Here is a 12,571-nt window from a genome sequence, read left to right on the forward strand (position 1 = left end):
CCTGGTACAAAAAGCATTGTATGGGTTGAAATAAGCTCCAAAAGCTTGGTATCCTCGCCTCTCTAGTTTTCTTATTGAAATTGATTTTTCAAAAGGAAAGATTGATAATACTTTGTTTGTTAGAAAAAGGAAAAATAATTTCATCTTGGTTCAAATATATGCTGATGATATTATTTTTGGGGCTACTAATGAAACCATTTGTAAAGAATTTTTAAAGATTATGCAAGAGCAATTTGAGATGAGTATGATGAGAGAGCTTACATTCCTTTTTGGTCTTCAATTCAAACAAAGGGATGATGGAATTTTCATGTCACAAAGCAAATATGCTAGAGAGTTAGTGAAGAAATTTGGGATGTCAAATTCCAAGCATGCACCTACTCCAATGAGCACATCATCAAGTTGGATAAGAATGAAAGTGGTGAGAAAGTAGACCAAAAGCTATATCGAGGTATGATAGGTAATTTACTTTATCTCACCGCTAGTAGACCAGATATTATGCTTAGTGTTTGTGCGTGTGCAGGTTTTCAAGCTTCCCCTAGAAAATCTCATTTAATTGTGGTTAAAAGAACTATTAAATATATTCATAGCACTATTGAGCTTGGTTTGTTTTATCCTAAGCTTACTACTTTTGATCGCTATGATTATTGTTATGCCGACTTTGCCGGATGCAAAGTAGACCGCAAGAGTACTAGTAGCACATGTCAATTCTTAGACAACTCACTTGTTTCTTGGTCATCCAAGTAGTAAAATTGTGTAGCCTTATCCACTACGGAAGCAGAATACATTGCCGCCAGCTTATGTTGTGCATAATTATTATGGATAAAACAAAATTTAGTTGATTTTGATTTACATTTTCATAATACAAAAATATTTTATAATAATACTAGTGCCATAAATATTTCAAAAAATTTCATTTTATATTCAAGAACAAAACATATAGATGTACGTCATCATTTTTTACGTGATCATGTAAAAAGAAAAGATGTATCCCTTATTTATATTGATACAAAATCACAATTAGCGGACATCTTTATCAAGCCTCTTAGCGAAGACGATTTTTGTCGCATAAGAGGTGAACTAGGCATGTGCATTCTTTGATCATTTTGATGGTCTTGCATGTTTTCATTATATTGGATAAAAATTTTCATATCTTGATTTTTTTATGTGCTCTCATTGTTATAACATGTTGTAATACACAAGAACACTTAGAAGAGTAATTGTGAGAGACCGGGGTCAATTCTAAGAGGAGTGTGTTGGTAGTAAAGTCGAGGGAGAGGTTGTACGGATAGGCTAACACTTAGAGGAGTGTCTTGTGGATTGACAACATGTGCATTGTATTGTATACCCCATTTTGATGGTGACAAAGAGGGAGAAAAATCTCCTACACTTTGTGCACATAGAAAGGGGGAGAGTCTTATAGATAGGGGGAGCATCTATCTATAAGTATAATACTTTTATTTATTTTTATGCTCTTTTATAATAGTGGTTTGTCATCATTAAAAAGAGGGAGATTGTTAGGTCTCGTGTTTTGATGATGATTTACAAACCTTATTATTGGTGCTAATTGCTTGTTGAGTGATATTACACAGGATGTATTTTATCAAGCAATATAGTGTTATTATTGGAGGTTGGATGGAAATTGCACCCTAACGATGATATCTGTGGAGGTAGTCGCAAATTGATGAAGAAAAGCACTCAAGTGCAACATATACAATAGGAGCTTCATCAACAAATTAGCAAATATCGAGTCTCAAGAGTTGCATACATATGTGAGTGATATTTGCATTTTTATTTTCTCTCTAGATCATAATGTAGGTAAGAATTATAGTAGATAACATTTGAAGCAATTAGGGTTCACATACACACACTTCTAAAATTGTATTTTTGACCATTTTAAAAAATACTAAGTTTTCATAATTGGGAAATGATATTTTAAAAATTTCTTTTCTAACATGTTTATATTTATGTTTATAAATATTTCCCAAAGTTTCATATTTTTTGGAATACATTTGCTATTTTTAAAGCACCTTTGAAAATCATATTCTCTATTCATATCTGGGTTGTGCTTGGTTATCAGTCGACTGACGCTATGCATCAGTCGACCGATAAACTATTCGGCAATTGCTAAAAGTCTTTGCTTAGTTGATTAACTCTCGTCAATCAACTGAAGTAGCCTATCAGTCGACCGATGAACTGTTCGGCAATTACTAAAAGTTTCTACTCAGTCGACTGAAGCAACTCATTGGTTGACTGATGGTGCTCATCAATCGACTAATGATGTTTGAACGGCAGCCATCAGTTAGCTCATCAGTCGACTAAATAGTACATCAGTTGTCTAATAGCGATGTAACAGCTAGTTACAGATTGCGCTGATTTTACGAGATTTTGTGATTTGCTTTGAATTTGAGCTGTTGTTTGGGGTTCTATATATATCCTACAGCCTTCATTACCTCAGCATTCAAGCAAGCAAAGAAAAATCTCTATGTTTTGTTTTTGTGTGATTTTGAGTTCAAACTTTCATTTCATTCTTAAGTGTTTCAAGTTTCGGTTTTCAACTCCACATCCCACAAACCCTTGAGCTTCAAATTGATTATCTCTTGATCCTTGCCATAGGATTATTGTAAGAGAGTTTCTTTCATTCATCTTGTATTGTGTGGGGATCTTGATCTCAAGGAAATCATTGTGTGGATTGTAAGATCTCAGGGAGATCGTTGTGAAGAAATTTCGGCTTCCAAACCGGGTTTGTGTAGTGGATTGCCATCGGGCGAGGTGGTCGGGATGCAAGCAGTACTCCCGATGTAGTGTACTGATACGATCTCTACTGACTCTATATCAGAAGAATCTATCATCTCACGATCAACCAAAATCTCCTCTGGGTCAGTGTCATCCGAATCGTACTCCCAGCCTTTTTGGCTGAGTTCCCAAGAGTTGGTTATTGAGGTTGTATAGCTAGAATTGGTGTCTGAGAAACTAGTTGATGAATGTGTCCCCCCGCCATCCTACAAAAGGGGGATTATCCATCAGCATAGTAAAATAAAAGGACAAAAATAAAATAAATAAAATAAAAAAACGTGTATTAATAAATATTAGAAAATTTTAAAATGAAATAAGGTCAACTAAATCTCATATGTACCCCTTAAATATGTAAAAGGCATTACTATAAAACATTTATATGCATACACATATGTACATATGTATACAAATATGTATGTCACATAATTGATTCATACGATAACACTCATCTAGTGCATATACACTATGTTACATGCCCCACTAGGCTCTAATACCATCATACTCTCCTTCCCCGAATATGTAGGGGAAATTCATAAATACGGTTTACGTGACAACAACGACTCGTGCATGAGACAAGTCCCGAGCATGAGTCAAGCCTGACACTTCATATCATAAAGCTTATCTCAAAACATATATAAACTTGCTGATGAAAGAAGTTTAGAGCCACTATATATTCAATGAGTACTTACAACCCACAAGCTCACGTTACAAACATTTTACAAAATAAAGCATATCGTTGACTGTATGACACACCAAAGAGGAGGTTTTTCCTATAACGCCTCTTAGTGACGTGCTATAACCAAATGTTCAGCTTATAATCTAGCTAGGCGAGATCTGAAAAAATAAAAAAATAACAGGGTGAGCTAAGGCTCAGTAAGAACATTTCCCACTAGAGTTCTTAGATAACTAACAAAATAAAAAATTTCCCAGAAATAACGAATTATAAGTTTTGCACTAGAAATTTAAAAATAGCAAAATACGATCCAAATATCATAATATTATCATCTTTAAGAAAGAATGCAACAGTTATATTTTATTTCTTATGTGCAACTGAATATACTGTAATATTTTCTAGAATCAAACCCTTTTTGAATCAAGGTAAACATTAAGAAAGAAAAAAAAAACTACTAAATTTGTACAAAACCAGAGGATTATTATTTTCTCAATTTCAAAGTCAATTGTCAGAATCTTAAATCTCGATGAGTCATTCATGAATGCGAAAATCACCTCATAGGTCATACTAAGGCTATGAATTATAGCCTATTAATATGGGAATACGTAAAACGCATCACATAATGAATAATTCCCATGAATCGATGCACCTATCACTGCCATAGGTTACTGACCAAATATAGATGGTCCAGAACAGATTTTAGAAGGACCAATGCAGAAGGGCCAATACAGAGGGGCCAAATAAATATGCATTAACCAAATAAATATGCCCAGCGCCAGAGCCACCCACTGTCGCCCCGTCGTCGGTGTCTCCCGTCGTCGGTGTCTCCCCAGCATTGCCAGATCTCTGCTGCTGCCTTTGGTCGCTGCCCCTGCCGCTGCCTTTGGTCGCTGCCTTTTGTGAGTTACAATTGCATTTAAGTCCCCTATAATTTAGCCGACTATGGACTTTGCCATAAATGACCCTATACATTAGGTGTTAATTATTGTCTTATAAGATACTAGTATTCATTCCATGCTCAGTCTCCTTAAAATATTTTTTTTGCACATAATTTTTTTCCTATCTTATTTTTGCGGTTCGTCATGTGAAATTTTATCTTAAAATATCTTATAGTTTTTGAAAATAGTTTCATATGCTAGTAATTATTTATGTAATATTAATATATAAATATTATTTATGAAAATAGTTTCAAGTGCTTAAGATATTATGTTTAATATATTAATATTTTAATGTATTAATGATATCATAATACATTATAGTATATTAGTCCGATATCTACTATTATATATAACCAACTTTGCGCATTTCATCACATAATTACATTCCATAATTAAACATAAAAACATAGATAGTTGAAAAATATGATATAGTAAAACATTTCTTAATATTTGTAGCTATTCTACAATGAAAATTGCAGTTCACACACACGTGACATTTTAAAAGCTAGGGGTGTTATGCCAAACATAGAGGGATTTTGTAAAACTTACCCAACCGCATTATTGACACATGTTCTAAGTATATAAACACAAAAGCCAATGACAATTTAGGCCCCCTCCACTGCCAAAAAATAGTTGAACGATCAGTAATACTTTGATCACAACTACTAACTATCTAAATACAAAATCAATTGATTCTATGAAACAATAATGGTTGACAATGAAAAAGCTATACAAACACACATGATTTAAAAAACACAAGAATAAGTTTGATAGCATATTGCACATTCGTTTCTTCTAACCTTTTCAGAATTATAAAACTCTGGTAGGTAATTAGCAACTAACATAGTTGCTGACATCTTGTATACTGGCGGCAAGACGCAGTCATCATACAAATAAGAAATTGGAAATAATTTGCAAATATATACAATGCTTGTGTGTACAAATATATTTATCAATTTAATAAAAAATATGGTTTAGTTTCATAATGATGCTTTGGAGGGGATATTTGTAAATATATACAATGCTTGTGTGTACAAATAAAATATAGTCGATATTTATTAAACCACAATCTAATTATAAACTAATTATATTGTTTCTTTTTGTTTTATAGAGTCGAATATCCAGCATTTGTACATTGCTTGGAAATGGCACCGAATAAAGATTGGATGGACCTAGTAGATGATGATAGACTTGATCTAAAATATGTAGAAGGGGTTGATAAGTTTTTAGACTATGCATATGAGAAGCTGTTTAATAGTTTCAATCAGAACAATGACAACTTTGAAATTCGATGCCCATGTGTTAAATGCAGCAATGTGACGTCTGGTAATCGTGAGTCGGTAAAGACCCACTTGATTGTTCATGGAATTATTAAAAACTACAGATTTTGGTGTCATCACGGTGAAAGACAGGGTGAGTCCATTTCGGAGTTTGATGAAGAACAAGAAGAAATGACAGAAGAAAGCCAGAGTGATGATGAAATGCAAGAAATGATTGGACATTTATTTCATAATTCAACTGGCGTTGTTGCACCTGATGCCACATCAAGTCAGGATATTCTTGAGCAGGAACCAGATGGACATGCAAAACAATTCTACAGTCTTTTAGGTGACTCCGAGAAACCTTTGTATGAAGGCTCTAAATATTCAAAGTTATCTGCTTTAGTGAAACTACTTCACATAAAGAGCCTAAATAGGTGGAGTAATAAATCATTCTCAATGTTGCTCCAGTTTTTGAATGAGGAGCTATTGCCAGGGGAATCAACACTGCCTAATTCATATGATGAGGCCAAAAAATTAATCCGAGACCTTGGCCTATCATATGAAAAAATTGATTCGTGTCCATTCTCTTGCATGCTGTTTTGGAAAAATGAAGAAGGTCTTGATACATGTCAGAGATGTGGTGCTTCTAGATGAAAACTTGATAAACATGGAAAAGAGATCAAGAGAAAGGCAAATGGTAAAAAAATACCACAAAAGACATTGCGATATTTTCCTCTTAAGCCACGATTGCAAAGGCTTTACATGTCTTCGAAGACAGCTTCTGATATGAGATGGCACAATGAAAGACATGTTGAGGACGGAGTGATGAGGCATCCAGCTGACTCTAAGACTTGGAAAAACTTTAATGAGCTACATGAAAGCTTTGCCGAAGAGCCCCGAAATGTTAGGCTTGGTCTTGCAAGTGATGGTTTCCAGCCTTTCACAAATTCAAAAGTTTCTTATAGCATATGGCCTGTTTTACTTATACCATATAACTTACCACCATGAATGTGCATGAAGCAATCCAATTTTATTTTATCTATGCTCATTCCTGGTCCAACTGGTCCTGGAGATGCTATTGACACCTACTTACAACCATTGATAGAAGAACTAAAGGAGTTGTGGGCCTCAGGCGTTCGAACATATGATGTATCTCTGAGACAGAATTTCATTTTACGTGCAGCACTAATTTGGACCATTAATGATTTTCCTGCTTATGCAAATTTATCTGGATGGAGCACTAAGGGGAAATTAGCATGTCCTTGTTGTAATAAGCACACTCACTCTATCAGGTTAAAATATGGAGGCAAGCAGAGCTATATGGGGCATCGTCGCTATCTTGATGAAAATCACAGTTGGAGAAAGGATAAGAAATCATTTGATGGCACTAGGGAGAGAGGGTATGCAGCGCCGAAGCTGACCGGAGATGACATCCTTAAGCAGGTGGAAGATCTTATAGGGATCACCTTGACCAATCATCCAGAGAAGAAAATTAAAATATCACACGAAAGACGGGGAGATAATTGGAATAAAAAAAGTATTTTTTTTGATTTGCCATATTGGAGAACTCTCTTATTGCGACATAATTTAGATGTCATGCATATTGAGAAGAATATTTGTGATAGTCTACTGAGAACAATCATGAACATTAAAGGAAAGACAAAGGATAATATCAAAGCCCGTCTCGATTTACAAGCAATAAGTTTAAAACCGGAGTTACATCCAATCCAGAGAGGAGATAAACTTATGATGCCAGCAGCTTGTTATACTTTATCCCAAGAAGAGCAAAGCAAATTTTGTCGATTTCTAAAGGAGTTAAAAGTTCCAGATGGATTTTCATCCAATATTTCTCAATGTGTAAACCTTAAAGAGCGTAAGATTTTAGGGTTAAAGAGTCATGACTGTCACGTTCTTTTGTAGCACTTGATTCCTGTATCGATTCGTGTCCTTCTTCCTGCAAAAGTGTGTGAACCAATTATTGAACTTTCCATATTCTTCACTATATTATGTGCCAAGACATTAAGGGTGGATGAACTTAAGCAAATTAATGAGCAGATTCCACTTACGTTATGTAAGCTTGAGAAGATTTTTCCACCTTCAATTTTTGATGTTATGCTGCATTTAGTAGTTCATTTAGCATCTGAAGTCATACTTGGAGGGCCTGTTCGATTTTGATGGGTGTACCCAGTGGAACGTCAGCTTTATACTTATAAATCATATATCAAAAATAGGGCGCGTCCAGAAGGGTCAATTGCTGAAGGATATATAGCAGATGAGTGCATGACTTTTTGCTCAAGATATCTAAAAGGCTTCGAGACAAAGTTTAATCGCCTTGAAAGAAATTATGAAGATGACAATAGAGAATGTAATGAAGCACAACTATCTATTTTCAGACATAGTGGGCGGGCATTGGGTGCTGCCACCACCCGCTACCTTGATGAACGTGAGTGGTTGCAAGCTCATATTTATGTTCTAAAGAACTGTGATGAAGTGCAACCACACATTGAGTAAGTCACTAAAGTTTAAGATTCTACTAATAAATTTACTATAGTTAGTCAACGTTAATCATATTTATGATATTTTAATGTAGGGACTACAATGAATTCGTGAGAGAACCCACAAATCACTATGATGATAAAGATTGGGATAAGAACTTTATCGAGTGGTTCCAAGCTCTAGTACGTACATATCTTGCCTTATTTTTTTAATATATTGATTGGTTCATTTTATTACATATTCCATGACTTGATCATATTTTGGTTTTGTTTAGGTTTATCAGAGTTATTGAGAAGATGATGACTTACTTTCACTATCTCGTGGTCCAAGTAAGATTGTTAAATGTTTTACTGGATTTGTCATAAATGGACATCGATTTCATACAGAAAGTCGAGATAATTGTTTGTCAACTCAAAGTAGTGGGGTTGCAGTTGTTGGTGATGCTGGTGATGGTGGAGATATAGATTATTATGGTGCTTTGGTTGAAGTTGTCGAATTAGAGTATCCTGGTAGAAGAAAGGTTGTTCTATTTCGTTGTCAATGGTGGGATGTGCACGGCAAAGGAAAAGGGACCGCTTTGAAAGAAGACAAATATGGATTTATCAGTATTAACTGCCGACACTTGCTAAAGACGAATGACCACTTTATACTTGCTGGCCAAGCATCACAAGTTTTTTATGTTGAGGATATTGCCAATGAAGGTTGGCATGTAGTTCTTAAAGCACAACCCCGTGATTCCTATGATATGCCACCAAATACAGATGATTGTGAGATAACAGACGATGGAGTTGAAGCTTATTTGCAAGATGAATCATTTGATACTCAGGCTATTGCATCAACATCATTGGAAGATGATTATCAATTTGAGAAGGAGTGATATTGATAAAATTGTTGTAAATTCGGTCTCAACTTCAAAAAAGAGGAAACAGACTCAAGTAGAGAATTAGAACGCTTTAATTAAAGAATAGAACATAAATGATATTGTGTTATTGAGATAAATTTTAAGTTGTATCTTCACTATAACTATTCCTTTTTTAGACATATGATGTTCTTTTCTTCATATTTTGGATGTGGCTTTGACATTGCAGCAAGTGCTTCTACATTAGTGTATTATGTATTTATTATTATGCTTGTCCTTAGGGATTTCTTTTTCTTTTATTCATTTCTCTTTTGACATTTGTTTTATACATAGTGTATGATACTTAAATTCCTATTCATAGCAGAAAAATGAAAACTCAAGAAGTCACTTCCAAAAGCAAAAGGGCACAATTTCTAGCACCCAGGTCATTAATTAGGAAGCGACTTCAAGCACTTGCAGAAAATTCATTAAGAAGGGAACAACTCCGTACTTGTCATGATAAGAACTTGAATATTCAAAATCCAATACAAGATCAAAATATGGGTACAAATTTTAGTGCTGATTCAGAAAACTTTGAAGAGGAGAATTTTGCACAAAATCGCAGGAGAAGTGCAAATACTAACAATGAAGAGAATAATGATTCTACAGGTTGATGAGACTTAAAATTTATTATTATTTATTTTTTATCTTTCAATTTATTTTTTATGATTGGATTAATAATTGCCCATTTTTTGTAGAATCAAATAATCATCGAGTGCAAAGTGATGATGTAATACTAAATGAATCTCGACAAGAAGGTATATTCTTTGTTAATTACAAGAAGTAATATTTTTATCAATTTCTTTTTACCTATATCTTGTTTCTAACATATGATATGATGTATGCAGCTGATAATTCTCATAAGAAGAAAAATCAACCTCGTGGTAATAATAAGTGTCTAAAGTTGAATAATTTGTCACATGGGGAGAAAAAGATCATTACTTTTTATCAGAATAGAGCTATTGAGCCAGAATTTTCACGATATCTTAGAATTATTATTCGTGATAGAAATATTTGCCCAGTAGCTGTTGAGAATTGGGCCAAAATACCACAACAAAATAAAGATCATATGTGGGCATCCATTAAGGTACATTGAAAATTAATTTTTTGCATTTTGTTTTCAATTCTTATAAATTAAATTTTGATTCAAATTTGATATAGGATAAATTTGATGCTGATGACATGAAGCAAAAGAGAGAGTTAGTAATGAGACACTTGCGCGATTTGTGGAATAAGTGGTGTGGTGACATGCACAGGAAATATGTGAAAGAAAATTCATTGCAAGTTGCACTTAGAAATAAACCTACAGAAGTGAGTGTTGATGACTGGGATTGGCTAGTTAAGGAACATTATTTTCTTTAAAATTTTAGGTATTAATCTCCTAATTTTATTAATTTTGTTCCATGTTTATTGTTGGATTGTTTAAATTATCTTTTAATCTTGATGTATAGAAAGCAAGCCAACAAAATACACTTAACAGAGGCAAAAGAAAGATGCTCCACCACACGGGTAGCAAACCCTTTAGACAAATTGCGTAGGAATTAGTATACATTCAAAACTAATTTCTTATTTATTTATAACTACTTTGTTTTTTAGTTTGATGTTGTACTCATTTTTATTTAATATTTGAATAAGGGTGGCAAGTCAGGAAATCCACCTGATGTGGCAAAAATGTTTTATGAAACTCGAAAGAAAGCTAATGAAACACTAGAAAATGGGGATCAAGATAAATATGTAAGTAGAATATGTGTTTAAGTTTGATAATGATGCATTATATAGTACTAACATATGAATTTAATATTTATAGGATGAAATTGTTCAAGTCAAACAAGCAAACCCTTCACTTTCTGACATTGAGATAGTTGAGAAAATGTGGGGGAAGCAATCTCATGGTCACATTACTGTATTTGGTGGCGGGACTACTTTGAAAGATTTGAGAGGACCGCTCCCTAGTCGATCTGATCTGGAAGCACGGGTTATAGAAGAAAAGAGAAAGAACCAGATGCTTCAACAACGCTTAGATGAGAAGGAGCAACAACAATAAAGGATGTCTGAGTTGGAGTCATAAGTGAAAGCTATGCAAGAACTTTTTTTTATGCAATCACCTTCATTGACTCTTCAAACTCGAGAACATGTGCAGGACTAGGTAATTATTTTTTGTAAAATCTCTTATATACTTTATGATTGACTACTTACACTAAAAAATATAATTTTTTTACTTAATAAGATAATATTTGCTTAATTGATATTTCTTAATTATGTGATTTTTTTAAAATTTTTTAGGCTATCCATGCAAGATTAGGAGGGGGTAGCTCGAGTCTTCTTTTGACGATGATTAGAGGTGTCAGAGATGTGTCTTCCCCAAACTTTTATTTTAATTTGTTTTAGATAGTTTCATGTATTTTTCTTTGGAACAATTAGGATATTAACTCTTATTATTAGTATTGAATATTTGAGGATGGTGTAATTTTATTTATTGATGTTATTAATGAATGGAATTTTTATTTTACCTCTTATTCATTATTGGATATTTTTAATATGTTTTTGTTGTGAATCTTAGTGTCTGGTTGAGAATAATATGATAGTTGCCTATGAATGAAAAATTTATTATTAATGTATATTAGAAATTTATAGTCTATAATGACGGTTTTATAAACCGTATTTTGTTCATCAACGAAGAGAAAGCACCGTCGTTGATGGGTTACTAATTACCCATTATGTGGACTTTTACGACGGTATCTAACCGTCATTAATTAGTCTTCAACAACGGGAAAATATCCCCGTAACTAATGGTAACGATGGGAAAATATCCCGTCACTGATGGTAACGACGGGAAAATATCCCGTCACTGATGGTAACGACGGGAAAATATCCCCGTTACTGATGGTAACGACGGTGATAATTACCGTCGTAAATATTAATGACGGTAATATGTTCCGTCGTTATAGACTCTATAATGACGGGTAGTGTATCCCTTCGTGACCCTTTAGCGAAGAGGGCTTCAACGACGGGTGACGAAGGGATTTTCCCCGTTGTTATCATACAATAACGAAGGTTTTCAGCTCTTTAACGAAGGGAAATCCCTTCGTTAAAGATGTAATTTCTTGTAGTGTATCATGTTCATATATGACTCTAGATTTCTCTGTTAGAGTTTATTTACAAATATTTGTGGCTTTTAGGGACTTAGAATGAAATATTAGGTCACAACTTTCTATCCTCCACTCAAGAGGGTTTATTAGTAAAGCTAAAATAACTTAGGGGCTCTTGATAAATTTTTCTCCCTTTATATTGCTTTATACCTGATCATCTTCCTCCTTCATCCTTTCTTTCTTTTCTTTTTTTTTCTTCTTCCGTTCCTCTTTTCTCTTTTTTCTGACTAGATCACTAGGAATCTCTCTCCTATCTCGTCTCTCTCTCTCTCTGCTCTCATCTATCTCTCTCTCCTCTCTCTCTCATCTCTCTCTCATCGCAGTCCGCCCCACTCCCCTCGACCTCAAATTTCACTACCTCC

General features: G+C 34.1%; 1 long non-coding RNA gene across 3 annotated transcripts; it reads left to right on the forward strand.

Annotated features, from left to right (window-relative positions):
• Positions 9,773–11,481, forward strand: LOC109826179. Of its 3 annotated transcripts, none has more exons than XR_002243222.1 (3): positions 9,773–9,818; positions 10,868–11,206; positions 11,344–11,481. It is a non-coding gene; the product is annotated as an uncharacterized LOC109826179 (long non-coding RNA). The 3 variants fall into 3 exon arrangements; XR_002243223.1 differs by lacking the exon at positions 9,773–9,818 and adding an exon at positions 10,328–10,371; XR_002243221.1 differs by lacking the exon at positions 9,773–9,818 and adding an exon at positions 10,675–10,794.

Source organism: Asparagus officinalis, chromosome 10 (assembly GCF_001876935.1).
Source record: "Asparagus officinalis chromosome 10, Aspof.V1, whole genome shotgun sequence".
NCBI classification, from domain to species: Eukaryota; Viridiplantae; Streptophyta; class Magnoliopsida; order Asparagales; family Asparagaceae; genus Asparagus; species Asparagus officinalis.